Source organism: Pleurodeles waltl, chromosome 4_1, assembly GCF_031143425.1.
Source record: "Pleurodeles waltl isolate 20211129_DDA chromosome 4_1, aPleWal1.hap1.20221129, whole genome shotgun sequence".
NCBI classification, from domain to species: domain Eukaryota; kingdom Metazoa; phylum Chordata; class Amphibia; order Caudata; family Salamandridae; genus Pleurodeles; species Pleurodeles waltl.
The window spans coordinates 81500529-81516662 of NC_090442.1; positions in this window are offsets into that span (position 1 = coordinate 81500529).

Consider the following 16134-nt stretch of genomic DNA (forward strand, 5'->3'; position numbering starts at 1 on the left):
ATTTCACAAACACCTTACTAGAACTTTCGACAAGATACAGTTCCCATTGGTCCAGTTATTGATATCTTCAACAGTTGGAATGTCAGGTAACAAATTTGTTGCAAATCATGCGCCAGTCAGTGTCTTCCTTGTCTTCCCTTGGGAAGTTATCTTTGCACCTGTTACGAATTACACTGTTGCGGTTAGCTAGAACATAGTCTTCTCACCAATCGGTTCACATGAGAAAATAAGTTACTACAATGGCACACACATAACTTCTGGAAAAGTACAGCTTTGTGTCCTTTAAGGAAAGCAGCGTGTTAAAGTGCATTAGAAATACAATTCAAATATGAGGCCAGGCTACTAGGCCAAAACCCTCGCTAAGTTAAGGCTTTATTAAATGAAGCAAACGTTAACATGTAACCCTAATTATGACAGACTACTACATTTTAAAACATATTGCAAATCATTTAATTATTAATAAGCATTTTCATTAGTCTTCGTATACATTGGCAACCCCTCTCCGTGGGCACATTTCAAATGCGTGTTTTTATTTTCTCTATGTTAAACACATTTTCTAAGCAGCTTTATCACACGATACATGCAACTTCTTATTAGTAAGTTTTTATTAAAACACACGCTTCAGCAATCCTCCAACTGATGACCCTTGTCATCACACAAAATCTTCCCCCACAAATTTTATGTCAGTTAAAATTCTGTCATTTCAATTTCTTCACGTATTGGCTTCTTCTTCAAATTTTCCGTAAACAATTTTTCCCTTTCCTTTTCTTCCCTCCTCTTATTATTTTTCGCTTTTCTCAGTTTTATTCTCTTGCAAATTTTACATGCTACCCATATGCTAAATAGACAACCCACAATAGCTAATAATCCTTGTATTATTTTAGACAATATTCCATGCCAAATACTACCCAACCAATTTCCTACTGAAGCAAAACCTTTTCCCACTTTCTCCCAAACGCCTGGTTCTTTCAACTCCTTCAAATCTGCGCTATCCTTAGTCAAATTAGTAAGCATGCTCCTAACCTCATTACTACTATCCAGGATAAATGTACAACAATGACGCTCATTAAGCATTTTACAAACTCCGCCATTTTTTGCTAAAAGAATGTCTAAAGCAAGCCTGTTTTGCAGAGTCATGGCCCTCTCCGCAGCTAGTTCAGTATTCATCAGGAGTATAGCCCCTAAGAAATTTGTCAGCATGTTATCCACAATAGTAGACAACTTTCAAATCTTTATTGAGTTCAAAATAACTCCCACTGAAGGAATTATCGCCCCAAATATGTCTCCCAATACACCAGCAGCGGTCTCTCTTTTCTGTCTAGTACGATGTGATTCAGACAATTTTGGAAATTTCTTTAAGTCATCAAGTTGGTAAATCTTTGGGAAAACTATCCCCAAATAACATGTCCCATACCATCCCTTAGGGAGACGGTAATAAGCATTAAGACCACATATATAATAGACCCCAGGAATCGCCTGATCCTGTCCATTCAACATAAATGTTCACTTACTCTGAAACAAAAACACATGTTCACATTCACTCGTTCCCACAAACACTTTGTCATAATATGATTTCGGTCTAGTTACGCAAAGCTTCCCTATGTGTAATGCGTCTAAGGCTAATTTCCCTTGCGCTCTAATTGCACTATAAGCTTCACTACTCACAAAAGCTCGCTGTTGCAATCCTTTTTCTAATTTGCCCTTTAATGCCCTTCTTCTATCATCTGTGCGATCTAAAAATCTCTTCTCTACAGGTGTAAGCAAGCAGGTCAGGTTATTGCAGTGGGCATAAGATGTTCTAATTGCTGACATCGGCTCAAAGAATCCCTTAACTAACTTTATGCTATAGTATCTAGCTGTTTCACTCAAATCCTCTATTATAGGCACATAAGAAAACACTAAATCTAAGTTTGAGTAGAAGTACTGAATGTTCTCCTGGTTATAAAACCTTGTTAGTAAAAGACTACAAGTTATCCGATAGGTGAGTGGCAGACTATCATATGTGACTCCCTCTTGTACAGAAGTAGGAATCTGCGTGCATACAAAGCAATTCTTCTCATCAATTGTCTCAACATACTCACTCAGCAAGCGATAGAAAACGTTCGAGGAAAGCTCCCCTTTAGCATTAGTGCCCTCATGTAAGTACCTCTCATCCAAATCAAACCTCTCCCAGGCTGTTAGTGCAGTAGTAGTTTCAGGAACAGAAGCAGCAGTAGTCTCATTGCCATTCTTCACTGTCACACCCACAATCACTACCACAATCAATATCACACACGCAATACCTAACCCAACACTCAAACATTTACAACGCCTACTCCCTCTATTCTCCTGCCTAGAGTTAGTCATGATCTGTGAAGAATCACAAAGCAGAGGACGGTTATGAAACAAAACACTGAGGATGGTTATCAAACAAGTAAAGAGGCACAAAATTTGCAGCAAAGCTTAAGACAAGCAAATCTTCTCTGGAAAATATTTATAGCTCTACAATCGGTTCAGCAACTTGTCAAAATCGGTTTCAAAAGGTCAATTCAGGTTTTCAAAGTCTCATCCGGTAAATTTTCACAGTCTCCTTTCTCTAATTCAACTCTAATTCAGATTGTTACACCAGTTCAGCCTTCTACTCAATTCAGGTACCAAAGTATTGACCGGGAACTTCCCTATCGAAACAGAAAGACATAAACTCCTCTTGCCATTCAGTTGTAGTTGCATACGCCCATTCAGGACCTGCATATCTTCTGTTCGCTATTCTCTTTCTTTTCAGCTTGCGATCACCTTGCGACTCTCCTTCACTCAGGTCTTCTCTTCTTGTGGTGTCTACTTCTTCCTCTATGGTGTCCTCGACAACCACTCTCTTCCCTCTTTGGTTCAACTGTGACTCTGGCCACTTGTCTCCTTTCAGTGTCTCTTTCGACTCTGACTTATTTTGTGGTGACCCTGCACCTTCTTCTTGCTCTATGGTGTTCCAGCTTGATGGACCTGCAACCTACTCAGGAGGAGTCGAAAACGTTCACTCTTGTTCCTCCTCAACCCCTTCGCCCTCTGGGTCTGTTAAGCGTTTTTGTGGTCTTTCAGAATCGTCTGCTTCTGGGAGAGTCTCCTTCTGACTAGACTCCCCTGCTGCCTCAATTGAGATAGGCTCTCCGTCACCCCCTTGGATCTCTTCACTTTCGTCTCTTACAGGAGTGACCAAGCTGTCCTCAACGGGCTCTCCTTCAGTCTCAGTTTCCTTCGGTCTTCCTCCGGCCCTGAGACTTCCTTTCTAGTTGTTGGTACTTTCAACAACTCAACTTCCTCATCAGCTGGACATGTCACCTTTTTTGTGTGACTGGCGTGGATCCAGTTCGGAATTCCCGCACACTTCACAGCTGTGGTAGTCGTTAGTATCACCTGATACAGTCCTTTCCAACGAGGCTCCAGGCATGACTTCCTTACGTGCTTTTTGATGACAATCCAGTTCCCGGCCTTCACTGTGTGTCCTGGATCATAGATCGGTGGCAGGGTGGTGGCTTCCACCTGGTGAGAAAAAGAACGGACCACATCAGCCAGACCCTTGCAGTAGTCCAACATCATATCATCTGTGATGTTTACAAGAGCATTTGCAGGCACTGCGGGCAGTCTTATAGCTTGACCCATGAGGATCTAATGTGGTGACAGTCCTGTTTTCTTGTCGGGAGTATTCCTCATTGACATTAAAGCTAAGGGCAATGCGTCTGGCCATTTCAAATTCGTAGATGCACACATTTTCGCAATTCTTAACTTTAGGGTACCATTCATCTGCTCCACTAGTCCTGATGCTTCAGGGCAGTAACTACAATCCAACTTCTGGTCAATGTTCAATGCTGCGCACAGTAATTTAACCACCGCATTGTTGAAGTGACTTCCCCTATCTGATTTAAAAGAGATCCGTAATCTGAAACATGGGATCAGTTACCTAAGCAACAGCTTTGCTACTGTTAGACTGTCATTCCTACATGTAGGGTAGGCTTCAATCCAATGGCTAAATATGCACACAATTACCAACACGTACTTAAAACCTCCACATACAGGCATCTCAAAAAAATCCATTTGTATTCTGCTGAATGGACCTCTGGCTCTCCCAGTGCGACTCAAATTCACCACTGTCCCTATTCCCGCGTTCATCTGTTGACAGATGACGCAACGGTGGCAAACTGCTTCAGCAACCTGCCTAAATTTTGGGTTGAACCAATCAATTTTGAACAACCTGATCATGGCATCCCTCCCAATATGTGCCTGACCATGATAAAACCTCGCAAATTGTGACAAAAGACTGTTCGGCAGAACCATTTTTCCTTCTTCTGAAACCCACAAATCGTCTGGTCTCTGTATGCACTGCATCCTAACCCAAGAACGCTTTTCCTTCTTCACAACACGTTCCTGCAAAAGCTTTAACTCGTCTAACGTGTCAACCACCCTTAATGCGTATCCTGTACATTGCTCATTTTCTTTTTCAGGTAACAACTCTCATTACTCCTTGAACGATATACAGTTCAATGCACAAAACCTTGCGACTTGATCCGCATATTCATTTCCCAATGAAACAAAGTCCTGTGACTTCAGGTGTGCACTGCATTTCACAACGGCAATTTCTTCAGGTAACTGAATCGCATGCAACAATTCTTTGATTCTCTCACCATTTTTCACTGGTGAACCAGAAGAGGTCAGAAAACCCCCCTGTGGCCATAGCTGTCCAAAATCATGGACAATTCCGAATCCGTAATGACTATCAGTATAAATCGTGATTCTCATCTGAGCAGCGACATGGCAAGCCCTAGTAAGAGCTACCAGTTCAGCTACTTGAGCTGAGTACACTCCTTGAAGCCAAGAAGCTTCCAGGATACCAGAAATTGTGCACACAGCGTATCCAGCTCTCAGCACTCTTACGGAGTCCCTTAGACATGAGCCATCAACGAAAATAATTTGTTCACTTTCTTCCAATCGTGTATCTCTAATATCAGGCCTCGGTTTTGTGCACAACTCAGTTACCTGGAGACAGTCATGTTCAATATCTTCTTCATTTTCAATTTCTGTACTTTCACTTGGAAGTAAATTTGCCGGATTCAACACTGTACATCTTTTCAACATTTCCCAAGATAATTGTTTCGTATCTGGTCAACCTAGCATTTGTCATGTGATGTGTCTTGGTTCTGGTCAAAAGTATTTCAACTGAGTGAGGGACCATAACTGTCAAAGGATGTCCCATCACTATACCTTCACACTGTGTGAGGCTTAGTCCAACTGCTGCAACTACACGCAAACAACTCGGTAAGGCTGCTGCGACTGGGTCCAAAGTAGCTGAAAAATACGCTACTGGTCGGTTTACACCTCCTTGGACCTGTGTCAAGACAGACAAAGAACAAGCATCACGTTCATGACAAAACAGAATGAAAGGCTTTGTTTAATCAGGCATACCTAAAGCTCGAGCCCTGCACATGCTCTCCCTTAACTCTTTAAATGCCTTCATTTCCCTCTCCCGGAACTGTATTCTGTCCTGGCTCTCTTTGATCGTCAGTATCTGCAATGGCTTGGAGATGACTGAGAAATTCAGAATCCATTGGCGGCAATAACTCACCATCCCCAGAAACATCCTAACATCTCTACGCGTTACAGGGGGATTCATCTGTAATACTGCTGTTATTCTTTCACTGGACAACTTCCTCGCCCCTTTCTCAATTTGATGACCCAAATATTTCACCTCTCTCTGACAATACTGCAATTTCTTAGGGGACACCTTGTGCCCGTTCTTTCCCAAATGGTTCAGTAAGGCAATCGAGTCGTACTTACACTCGTCCTTTGTTTTGGATGCAATCAATAAATCATCAATTTACTGTACTAAGGTCGATTGGAAAGGCAATTCCAATGACTCCAAATTCTTCTTCAGTATCTGATTAAATATGGAAGGTGATTCCGAAAATCCTTGTGGAATTCGACACCAACTGTAGACCTTGTCTAAAAATTTGAAACAGAAAAGAAATTGGCTGTCCTCATGAGGAGGCACAGAAAAGAATGCTTGTGACAGATCGATTACTGTGAACCATTCTGCATCACATGGAATCTGAAACATAATTACAGATGGATTTGGTACTACCGGCCAGCACTTGACCACTATGTCATTGATCTTTCTCAAATCCTGGACAATGCGAACTTTCCCACAGGGCTTTCTCAGTCCCATTATCAGTGAAATACATGGACTGCTCAACACTTCTTTTAAAACTCCCTGCTTCACGAAATCCGCAATTATTTGCGCAACCTTTATAAGGACATCTTGCGCCATATTGTACTGTGGTATCTGGGGAAATACTGCATTATTCTTCACACTGACTCTGACTGGTTCCACTCCTTTTATCAATCCTACTTCTTTCCCTGTCAGGTCCCACACCTTTTCTTCAACTGTTCCTTGCAAATCAGAAGGAAGTTCATCCACTGTGAACATCAGAAAGAAATTAATCAGAGGGTATTCCTCATCTATGGTCTCAACTTCGTTTTCCGAAGCCTGTTCCTCTCCTTCATCCTCACTATTTGTCTGGACCTCGATTTTGTCCTCTGAACATGTGATGGAACACCTCTTTTTGCACAAGAAGTCCCTTCCCAGTAGGGACACCGGACTTGAGTCGCAAACCACAAATTTGTGTAACCCTTGGAAGTTGAACTGGATCGGTGATCGGATTTGTCAGAAGCTGGTTCGCTACTCCTACCACCTTAACTGTCTGTTTCGAAAGGGGCAGTTTTGGGACCTCTGCACTTCTGACTGTGGAGCGCATAGCTCCCGTATCAACCAAAAATGAAACCTTGTGGCCCATAACCTTTCCCTGCACATAGGGACCTCTCTGATCTACCTCTAGAGATGCTGCAAGTCTGCACTCCTCTCCATCTGAACTCTCATCCGACCATTCATTGTTAATTCCATTCTCACCTCTCAATGGGTATTGCTGCACTGTGTTATTTTGACTTACTCTTGGACCTGTGACCTGTTGAGGAAGCATGATCTGTTGCTGTTCCATTGGGGCTAAAGGCAATTGCATTTGCTGTCTAGGTACCATGGGAATCTGCTGTTGCACTGGCTGTGAGTGTACTGTTTGTATACGTGGCATTTTCACCTGCTGCATGGGCTGAAAACCTTGCATCTGATTCACAGTGTTCTGAAAATTTGGATTTGGACCTCTCAATCTTGGTCCTCTCATATTCTGAAATGAATTGGCATCATTGCTTTGTTGAACAACACCCTCCTGCACCATCATCGGGCACTCCCGCTTCCAATGTCCGACGACCCCGCAAGTATGACATGGCAACACCTTCTTCATCGCCCGTGCATCATTTTGAAACACCACTGTATTCAAGCCAGGACCGTTGGTCACAATACCTCCTCATCCTCTACCTCTCACTTGCTGCTGAAACATCCCATTTCCCTGCTGCTGCATCACTGGCTGTGGAAAACCTCCCTGCATCCCTGTCTGCGCTGTCTTCATTTGGATCACCATGGCCTTCTCCTTCAACTTTCTCTGTTTCAACTCGATCTCATCGCTGCAGTACTTTGCATACTGCAACACCTCATCAATCGGTTTTGCTTGCTAGCAAATCAAATGTCTCTTGATCATCTGACCAATTTCAGATCTCAACCCTTCCACAAATCTGAACACAAAGTGAATCATGTCTTTGGCCTCAATAGTCTCTGTGCCACTATAATGTTTAAACGCCTTCAACAACCTCTCATAATATGCATGTATCGACTCCTTGGCTTCCTGGGCTGTCCTGTCAATTCTTTGCCAATCAATATTTTTCAGTGAAACTCTCGTTTTCAGAAAACCTCGCCTACCTTCTCAACCAATTGCCTCTCACAGACGGCTGCCAATCCGTGCGCGACCCTTCTCACTAACCTACCTATCCCAGCGTGGCTCCAATGATGTCACACTCACACATACTGCGGCTGACAAAGTCTTCCGGCTTGTCCTCCCACTCTCATACACTAATGCAACATATATATATTGCAAGCACCAAACCTAAACTCAAATTTGCCGGTTTACTACAGGAAAGGTAACACAATCGCTTCAGACCTTTACAGAGGTTTCGCTTAGCCTCGGCCGCTACTCTCTCCTTTTCAGATCCCGCACTCGCAAGCAAAATTTGACCCGCAAATTCTACTCTCGACTTGTCAATGGATTATTGTTCTAGTGCACTTTAGAACTCACCAAATCTCCATCAAAGGTTTTCATTCACTCATTTGACTCAAACTCGACTCGCCGACCTTTCGATCGACCTATTAAACCGAAGAAATTACAACATAAACTAAGTGTCTCACATGCACTTATTAGTATACTCCGGAGTCTTAGACCACGCACGGTCCGTGCATCACCAACAACCACGTGGACAAATTTTGAGCAGAAAGTGCCACATTCACATGAAGTCCGCTGACTTCCCTACTCTCATACTGCAGAGGAATCACTCAACTCCTATTAAAACATAATCTGGCCTAAATTCTCACAAACTTCACGATCACCTGCGATGGGCATAAGCTGTGCAAGCGCAAAACCTATTTCATTCACACTATCACTAGAACGCCGATAACATACTCAAACTACCTTCGGCAAGCTCCGAGATTCCGGGAAAGTCATTTGGGAGTTAGGGGAACATCCTCCCTCCAATTTGCATAATTGAAATTTATAAAACCCAATTTAAATTTATTCTATACACCTTGGTTACCACCAAACCCTCAATACTACTAATCTTGTACTCTCTGCCACCAGGCTGTCAATTTTACGTACCAGGGCCCCAAAGGTTTGCATTAAAAAGTATAAATCAGGGCCACAGTTTGATAGGTGTTGTGCAGTCCTCTCACACCCACTCAACTACTTACTTACTTATTGGTCTTAAAGATTAGTGAGACTTTATGTTGGTGAGGCTGAGATGAGCATGAAGCTCATCCACCAAATTCTGGATTTTTAGACAATGGACCATATAAAAAAGTAAAACTACATGCATCAGAATGCAATATACCACTGGCTATAAAAGCTCCTACTGGATGAAGATCTCATATATGATGGTGAAGGAAGGATTACTTTTGGCAGTTACACATGACAGCAGCTCATTAGCTTCCTGACTTTTCATGACATGATGCTAGTTCTAAGGTAACAGCCAGCAGATTCCTTCCTGTCTTAAAGTGGATCTTGACTGGTGCTACAATCTGAATGTAAAACTAACTTCAGAGCATCAGTGCAGTATATTGATGTTTGCAGGTTGAAATGTTTTTATTTAGTTACAAAAGACAGCTTAACAAAATTGACAAATAAGGATATTTAAAATTCCTTTGTCTGAGAATGGAGGAAGTCATTCCCTGAGAATCCTTATTGGTATTACAGAGCATGCTGGTGTGTGTATGACCATCCGATGGCTTTCGGGACACTGTCTTGTTTGACTGACACCTTCTAGTCCTAGCTCTACAGCTTATGGCACTTTACATTCCAGGTCTTGTATTTGCGTTTCCACACTGACAGACTGGATGCTAAACATCAAGCTACTGCTAGTTCATCAGGCTGTATTAAATGCTTTAGGTCCAGTTGCCTGGTGGTTTAGAACAGATCCATGTGATCTCATTTATTCTTAGCATCGATAAGTGTTAATAACGGGGTCTCTAGTTGGCCGTCAGTTTACATGAGTCCAAGTAGGGACTCTCACTCTAGTCAGGGAAGGGATCCACACAGCTCAGATAAGCGCTGCTCACCCCCTTGGTAGCTTGGCACAAGCAGTCAGGCGTATCTCAGAGGCAATGTGTAAACTATTTGTACACAAACACACACACACAGTAACAGAGTGAAAACACCACAAAAGTACTCCACACCAGTTTAGAAAAACAGCCAATATTTATCTGAGTAAAACAACAAAAATACAACATACACAAGAAAATATATCAATTTTTTATGTTAAAAGAGTCTTAATCCATAGGCATTAATGTATGCCTTGTTTTAGCGTCATTTAAGGGTTGCCAGGGGTCGCAGCTGCGACCCCCAGCTTGCCCCAAAAGACCCCTCGCACTGACTCTGCGACCCCTGGCCTCAGAGATGGCAAAAATCAGTGCCAGAAACACAGAACAGCTGTTCCTTAGGGATGTCAGTTGGGGCTCCACTCTTATGTTTTCTGTCAAATCTTTATTACACTAATAGTGAACAATAATAAATTGTTCACTATAAGTGTAACAAAAATATAGTACTGTTACGTGGAATATGCCCTTCCATGGCAGTTGAGGTAAGTAAAAAACCCTTTTAAATGTATGTTGTGTGCATGCTTGCGGGTGAGAGTGTGTTTATGTAAAAGAGAGTGTGTGCATGAGTGAATGTGAGTTTGTGTAAGCATGTGTGTGTGAGTGAGAGTCAAGATAAAATGGCATGCAATGTCACTTCTGCTACCCCTGGCATTTTGGTGAATTGACATCCATGCTGCTATCCATCAAAAATAAAGCCACAGTGTCAGAAAAGCAAGCGATGTGTCGATTCTTTACTCGCAAGTGAGGTCGTGTATTCATTCTTTCCCCGCTCGTTAGGCGATGCGTCGACTTTTTCCCCTACAGGAGAACAATACGTTGATTTCCAGACATGCAGCCTCAAGTCCTTGCTGCGCTGTTGAAGATTTTGATGCCCAGGGTTGATGCATGGAAAATTCCGATGCGCTGTGTAAAGGGCCTGTGTTGAGACATCTGCTGCACTGATTCTTTTTCTGCAAGGCAGGAGCTGCATTGGATTTTCAGCAGCGGGACAGAAACTGCATTGATTTTTCAGATGTGCACACTGCGGTGCTTGAATTTCCCCCCGCATTTTACCAGCTTCTACTTCTAATGGCCGAGGGACTAGATTTGGTACCACTTAGCTAGTCAGGTCTCCAAGAAGAGGAGTCCAGGCACTGGCAGATGACGTCTTCGATGTCCGTGAGACTTCACAACAGGAGACAAACTCAGGTCAGACCCCTGGAGGGCCTTGGAAAGCAGGATGTAGAAAGCAAAGTCTAGTCCTTTCACTCCCAGGACAGAAGCAGCAGGCCAGCACAGCAACAGGAAGAGTTCCTCCTACAAGATCCACCTCTTCTTCCTGGCAGAATGTCCTCAGTCCTGAAGTGTTCTGAAGTTGTGGGGTCAGCAGTCCAATACTTATACTCATTTCTGCCTTTGAAGTAGGCAAACATCAAAGGAAAGACTTTGTAGTGCGCAAGACCCTGCCTCTCCCTGTTCTGGCCCCAGGTACTCCAGGGGGTTGCGGACTGCTTTGTGTAAGGACATGCACAGCCCTATTGAGGTGCAAGTGTCAGCTCTTCCCTCCACTCTAGCCCTGGAAGACCCATCGGGATATGCGGGACACACCTTGGCTCCCTTTGTGTGACTGTCTAGAGTGAATTCACAAATAGCCCAACTGTCAGTCTGACCAAAACTTGTATTCCACAGCAAGAAAATGCCCACTTTGTAAAAGTGGGCATTTTCAAACTTACAATTTAAAAACCAACCTTACCAAAAGGTGTATTTTTAAATTGTGAGTTCATTGACCCCAAACTCCTGATCTCTATCTGCTCCTAATAGGAACCTGTACTTAAAGTATATTTCAAGGCATTCCCCATATTAGCCTATGGGAGAGATAGGCCTTGCAATAGTGAAAACGGAATTTTGCAATACTTCAATATCAGGACATGTAAAACAAAACATGTCCTACCTCTTAAATACACCGCACCCTGCCCATTGGGCTAACTTGCACCAACTTTAGGGGTGACTTACATGTAGTAAAAGGGACGGTTTGGATCTGGCAAGTGGGTGCACTTGCCAGGTCAACATGGCAGTTTAAAACTGCACACACTGCAGTGGCAGGTCTGAGACATGTTTACAGGACTACTCATGTGGGTGGCACAATCAGTGCTGCAGGCACACTAGTAACGTGATTTACAGACCCTGGGCACACATGGTGCACTATACTAGGGACTTACTGGTAAATCAAATATGCCAAACATGGATAAACCAACCACCAATTCAATTAGACAGAGAGCATATGAACTTTAGCACTGGTTAGCAGCGGTAAAGTGCCCGGAGTCCTAAAGCCAACAAAAACAGGTCAAAAAAATAGGAGGAAGAAGGCAAAAAGTTTGGGGTGACTCTGCAAAAAGGGCACGTCCAACAATAAGCATAAAACATGTTTCTGTGCTACAGCTCTAAACTCCCAAGTAAACAAATGCAAATTCTCACAGCAACATCTACAGGGCTCTGTTTCAGGGTGTTTACATGAAGACAAAAAGGTGCAATTGCTTGGTTCTATTTGCTACAGTGTCATTCAAAGTGTCACTCATTAGGCAATGAAACTTTACACATAAGCACACTGAAAACACAGAATTGTCACATATAAGTGGTCTGAAAACTTGCCAGTTATGCATAGGTCCCCCTAGCCCGTGCTGCACTGCCAGAAATCGACCATCTCGCCAACTCCTCAGCCACCTATCATCCCACACGCAGTGTGTATTCCTTTTTCTTTGGCTCCTTGTCTAATTTGAGCCGGTGGTTTCAGGAGCTCACCACAACCACTTTTGACAGTCTGCCACATGCTGTAGCTGATTGTCTAATTCAAAGGTGAGCATAACAATAATAGTCTAATAATTCAATGCACATTAAAATAACTAATACCCACCGCCCAAGCTATTCTTATAGCTTTGGGTGCGTGGAATAGTCTGAAATGAAACACTTGTAGAAGTGTGATGGTTAGCAGTTGTGTTGATACTGCCATTGGCAGCACCAGCAGCTGCAAACTGCAGTGGCCTCCAAGGTCCCTGGCACTTTATTTGTATTTTTACAAGTTACGCACTGCTTTGACTCCAGGGGATAAAACAAAGTGACAGAAGGAGAGTTGAGTTACACCTTCCCTGAAGCACCCCCATTAATTCTGCCAGATAATGACTCGTCTTGGTTGGCAACTGCAATAAATTGTTGGGGAGAAACTCTGTAACTCTTCCAAGCACTGACCAATGCTTTTAAAAATCACGACATGGAAGTGATGTAAGAAATTTCTTGACAAGTGAAACCCAGAACTTTTACACTACGCAGGCAATGTGTAAGTGGTTTATCCATTCTGGTGCTTGTACACTAGGATTCTCTGTTTTTAGAACTGCAAGTGTCAGACTGAAAATAAACAAACCAAGGGGCAGATTTAAAAGGCCCTAGCCCCTCCTTGCGCCACATTAGCATAATTGTTTTTACGCAAATGTGGCTCAATAAGGCACAAAATCGCTGCGCCATATTTACAAAGTGTCACAATACATGCATTGTGCCACTTTGTGACCCCTCGCGCTACATTATGCCTGCTCCACCGACGTTAGGAGGCCCACAATCTACAAGATTTCATTGTGCCATTTTTGGTGTAATTTTTAAACGCCTGCTCAAAGCAGGCATTAAAAGGACACACCCATTGAAATCAATGGGCCTCCTTGCACTTTGCTGCACTAACATCCATATTTTTGACATTAGTGCAGCAAAGCACCACAATAACGTCACAGATGATGATGCTATTGGCCTAACGTGCATATTTTAAATGTGGCGCACCCATGGTGTTGTTAGGTGCCTGTGGTGGGGGGGAGGGCGCAAGAAATCTGGGGCTACCAGGTACCATAAGGTGAGGCCTTGGAATTTTGAATCTAAACTCTGTTGCGCTTCATATTCCCATTCTCCTTGCACTAGAACTGGAGGAGGACGAGAACAATGTTTTTGATGTGCTTTTTTCAGAAGGGAAGTATGAAAAATAGGGTGAATATGTAATGTTTTGGGTAAAAGCAGTTTATATGTCACTGGATTTATCTGCTGAAGTACTGTGTAAGGACCAATGTACTTAGAATGGAACATATATTTTTTCTTAAAGGTGATGTGACGAGTTGAGAGCCACACTTTAACTCCTAGCCTGTATTGTGGACCTTCACAATGTTTTTTATCATAATGTCTTTTATATTTTAGTTTTGCTTTTTCCAGGTGTTGTTGAATTTGCTTTTGTACTTGATGTAGTTGTTTTATAGTATCTGAGACTGCGGGAGTAAGAGAGGTCTCCTAGGATATTTTGATAGGTAACGTAGCTGGGTGATACCCAAACATCCCATAAAAAGGCGTTGATCCTGTGGATGTATGGTAAGAGTTGTTATAGGCTAATTCAGCTAGCCAAAGCATTGATACCCAGGAAGTTACCGCCTTTTCTGCATAAGCTCTTAAATATTGTTTTAATGATTGATTTCATCTTTCTGTTTGTCCGTCTGTTTCTGGATGATGACTGGTGGACAAAGTAGATGTGGCTTGTAATGTTTTACACCATGTTTGCCAGAAATGTGAGGTAAATTGCGATCCTCGGTATCACTCTAGGCAGTCCATGAAAGCGAACCACTTGATTTAGAAGTATAATTGCCAAATCACTGGAAGTAGGTAATATTGTGCAAGCAATGACGTGTGCATACTTAGTTAAACTGTCTACAACTACAAGAATTAGGGAATGATGTTGTATTTATGATAATCCTGTAATAAAATGTACAGATATATGTTCCCATGGTTTCTTTAAAGTTGGGAGAGGTTGTAAAGTCCTTTGGGCTTTGAGTGGCTTGTTTTTGTCCGGGCACAGGTTTCACAGTCTGTTACCATTTGTTTAACATCTTTTACTAGGGTAGGCCACCAAAAGTATCTTTAAATTAATTCAAGTGTCTTTGGGATGCCTGGATGTCCTGCTATGGGGATGGTTGTAGCCAGTGAAAAACTAATTGACGTAGACTAGTTTTTGGGACAAACAAATGAGATTCGTGGAAGGGCAGGACTTGTTTGATAGTTCTATCACGATTTGCTTGAACCCATTTCTGCCATTTCTCAATGGTGAAAGAGTTACGGATGTTTTCAAAAAAGTCTTCGGTTTTTATGATACACAGTACCTTTTCTGGGGCTATTATGGCTTGTGGTGGTTGAGTTGTGGGTAACATCGTAGAATCTTGTCTGGATAAAGCATCAGCATTACGATTGTCTTTTCCAGGGTGAAAGATTACCACAAAGTTAAATTCAGCAAAAAACAATATCCATCGTAATCGTCTGGGTGTTAAGAGGTGCGCTGCACTCATGAATTGTAGATGACGATGGTCTGTGTAGACTGTGATGATATATTTTGCACCTAATAAGTAATGTCTCCATTCCTTAAAGGTGTCTCGAATTGCTCGGAGCTCTTTTTCTGCTATTACATAATTTTGCTCTGCCTCATTCAACTTTCGCGACATAAGCCACCGGATGATGTTGACCAGTTTCTTTATTGCGTTGAGAGAGTACTGCACCTATCGCTATATCAGGAGCATCTGCTTCTACAACAAATGGGCGTTCGGTATCTGGGTGAGCTAAGATAGGCGCGGTAGAAAAAGCTTTCTTTAAGGTCGAAAAGGCCTCATCAGCTTCTGGGGACCACAAGAAGGGTTCTCTTTTCCTCAACAACTTGGTAATGGGTGATACTGTTTGAGAAAAATGGTCAATAAATCTACAATAAAAGTTGGCAAAACCAAGAAAACATTGTACATCTCGCACAGTTTTAGGGATTGGCCAATTGGAGACAGCTTGAACTTTTCTTGCAGCCATGGTCATTCCTTGTGGGGTAAGTATTACACCCACGAATTCAATGGTAGTGACATGAAATTCACATTTGCTCAATTTACAATATAAATGATGTTTTCTGTGTGTTAGAAGAATCTTTTTAACATGTTGCTCATGTTCAGTCTCATTATCGGAATAAATGAGAATGTCATCTATATATAATATTGCAAAAGGATCCAAATATTCTTGCAGGACATCATTCAGAAAGAACTGAAAGGCTGCCGGGGCATTACAAAGTCCAAATGACATGAGAGTATATTCGAATAACCCATACCGAGTTTTAAAGGCAGTTTTCCACTCGTCACCAGTTCTCATTCTGACAAAATGATATGCTCCTCTTAAATCTAGTTTTGTATAGATTTTTGCCTTTTTTACTTGGTCTAGAAGGATGGGAATTAAGGGTAACGGATACTTATTCTTTATCGTGATCTTGTTAAGCGCCCTATAATCTATGCAAGTTCTAAGATCTCCATTTGCTTTGGAAACAAAGAAAAGAGGAGAGGCTGCTG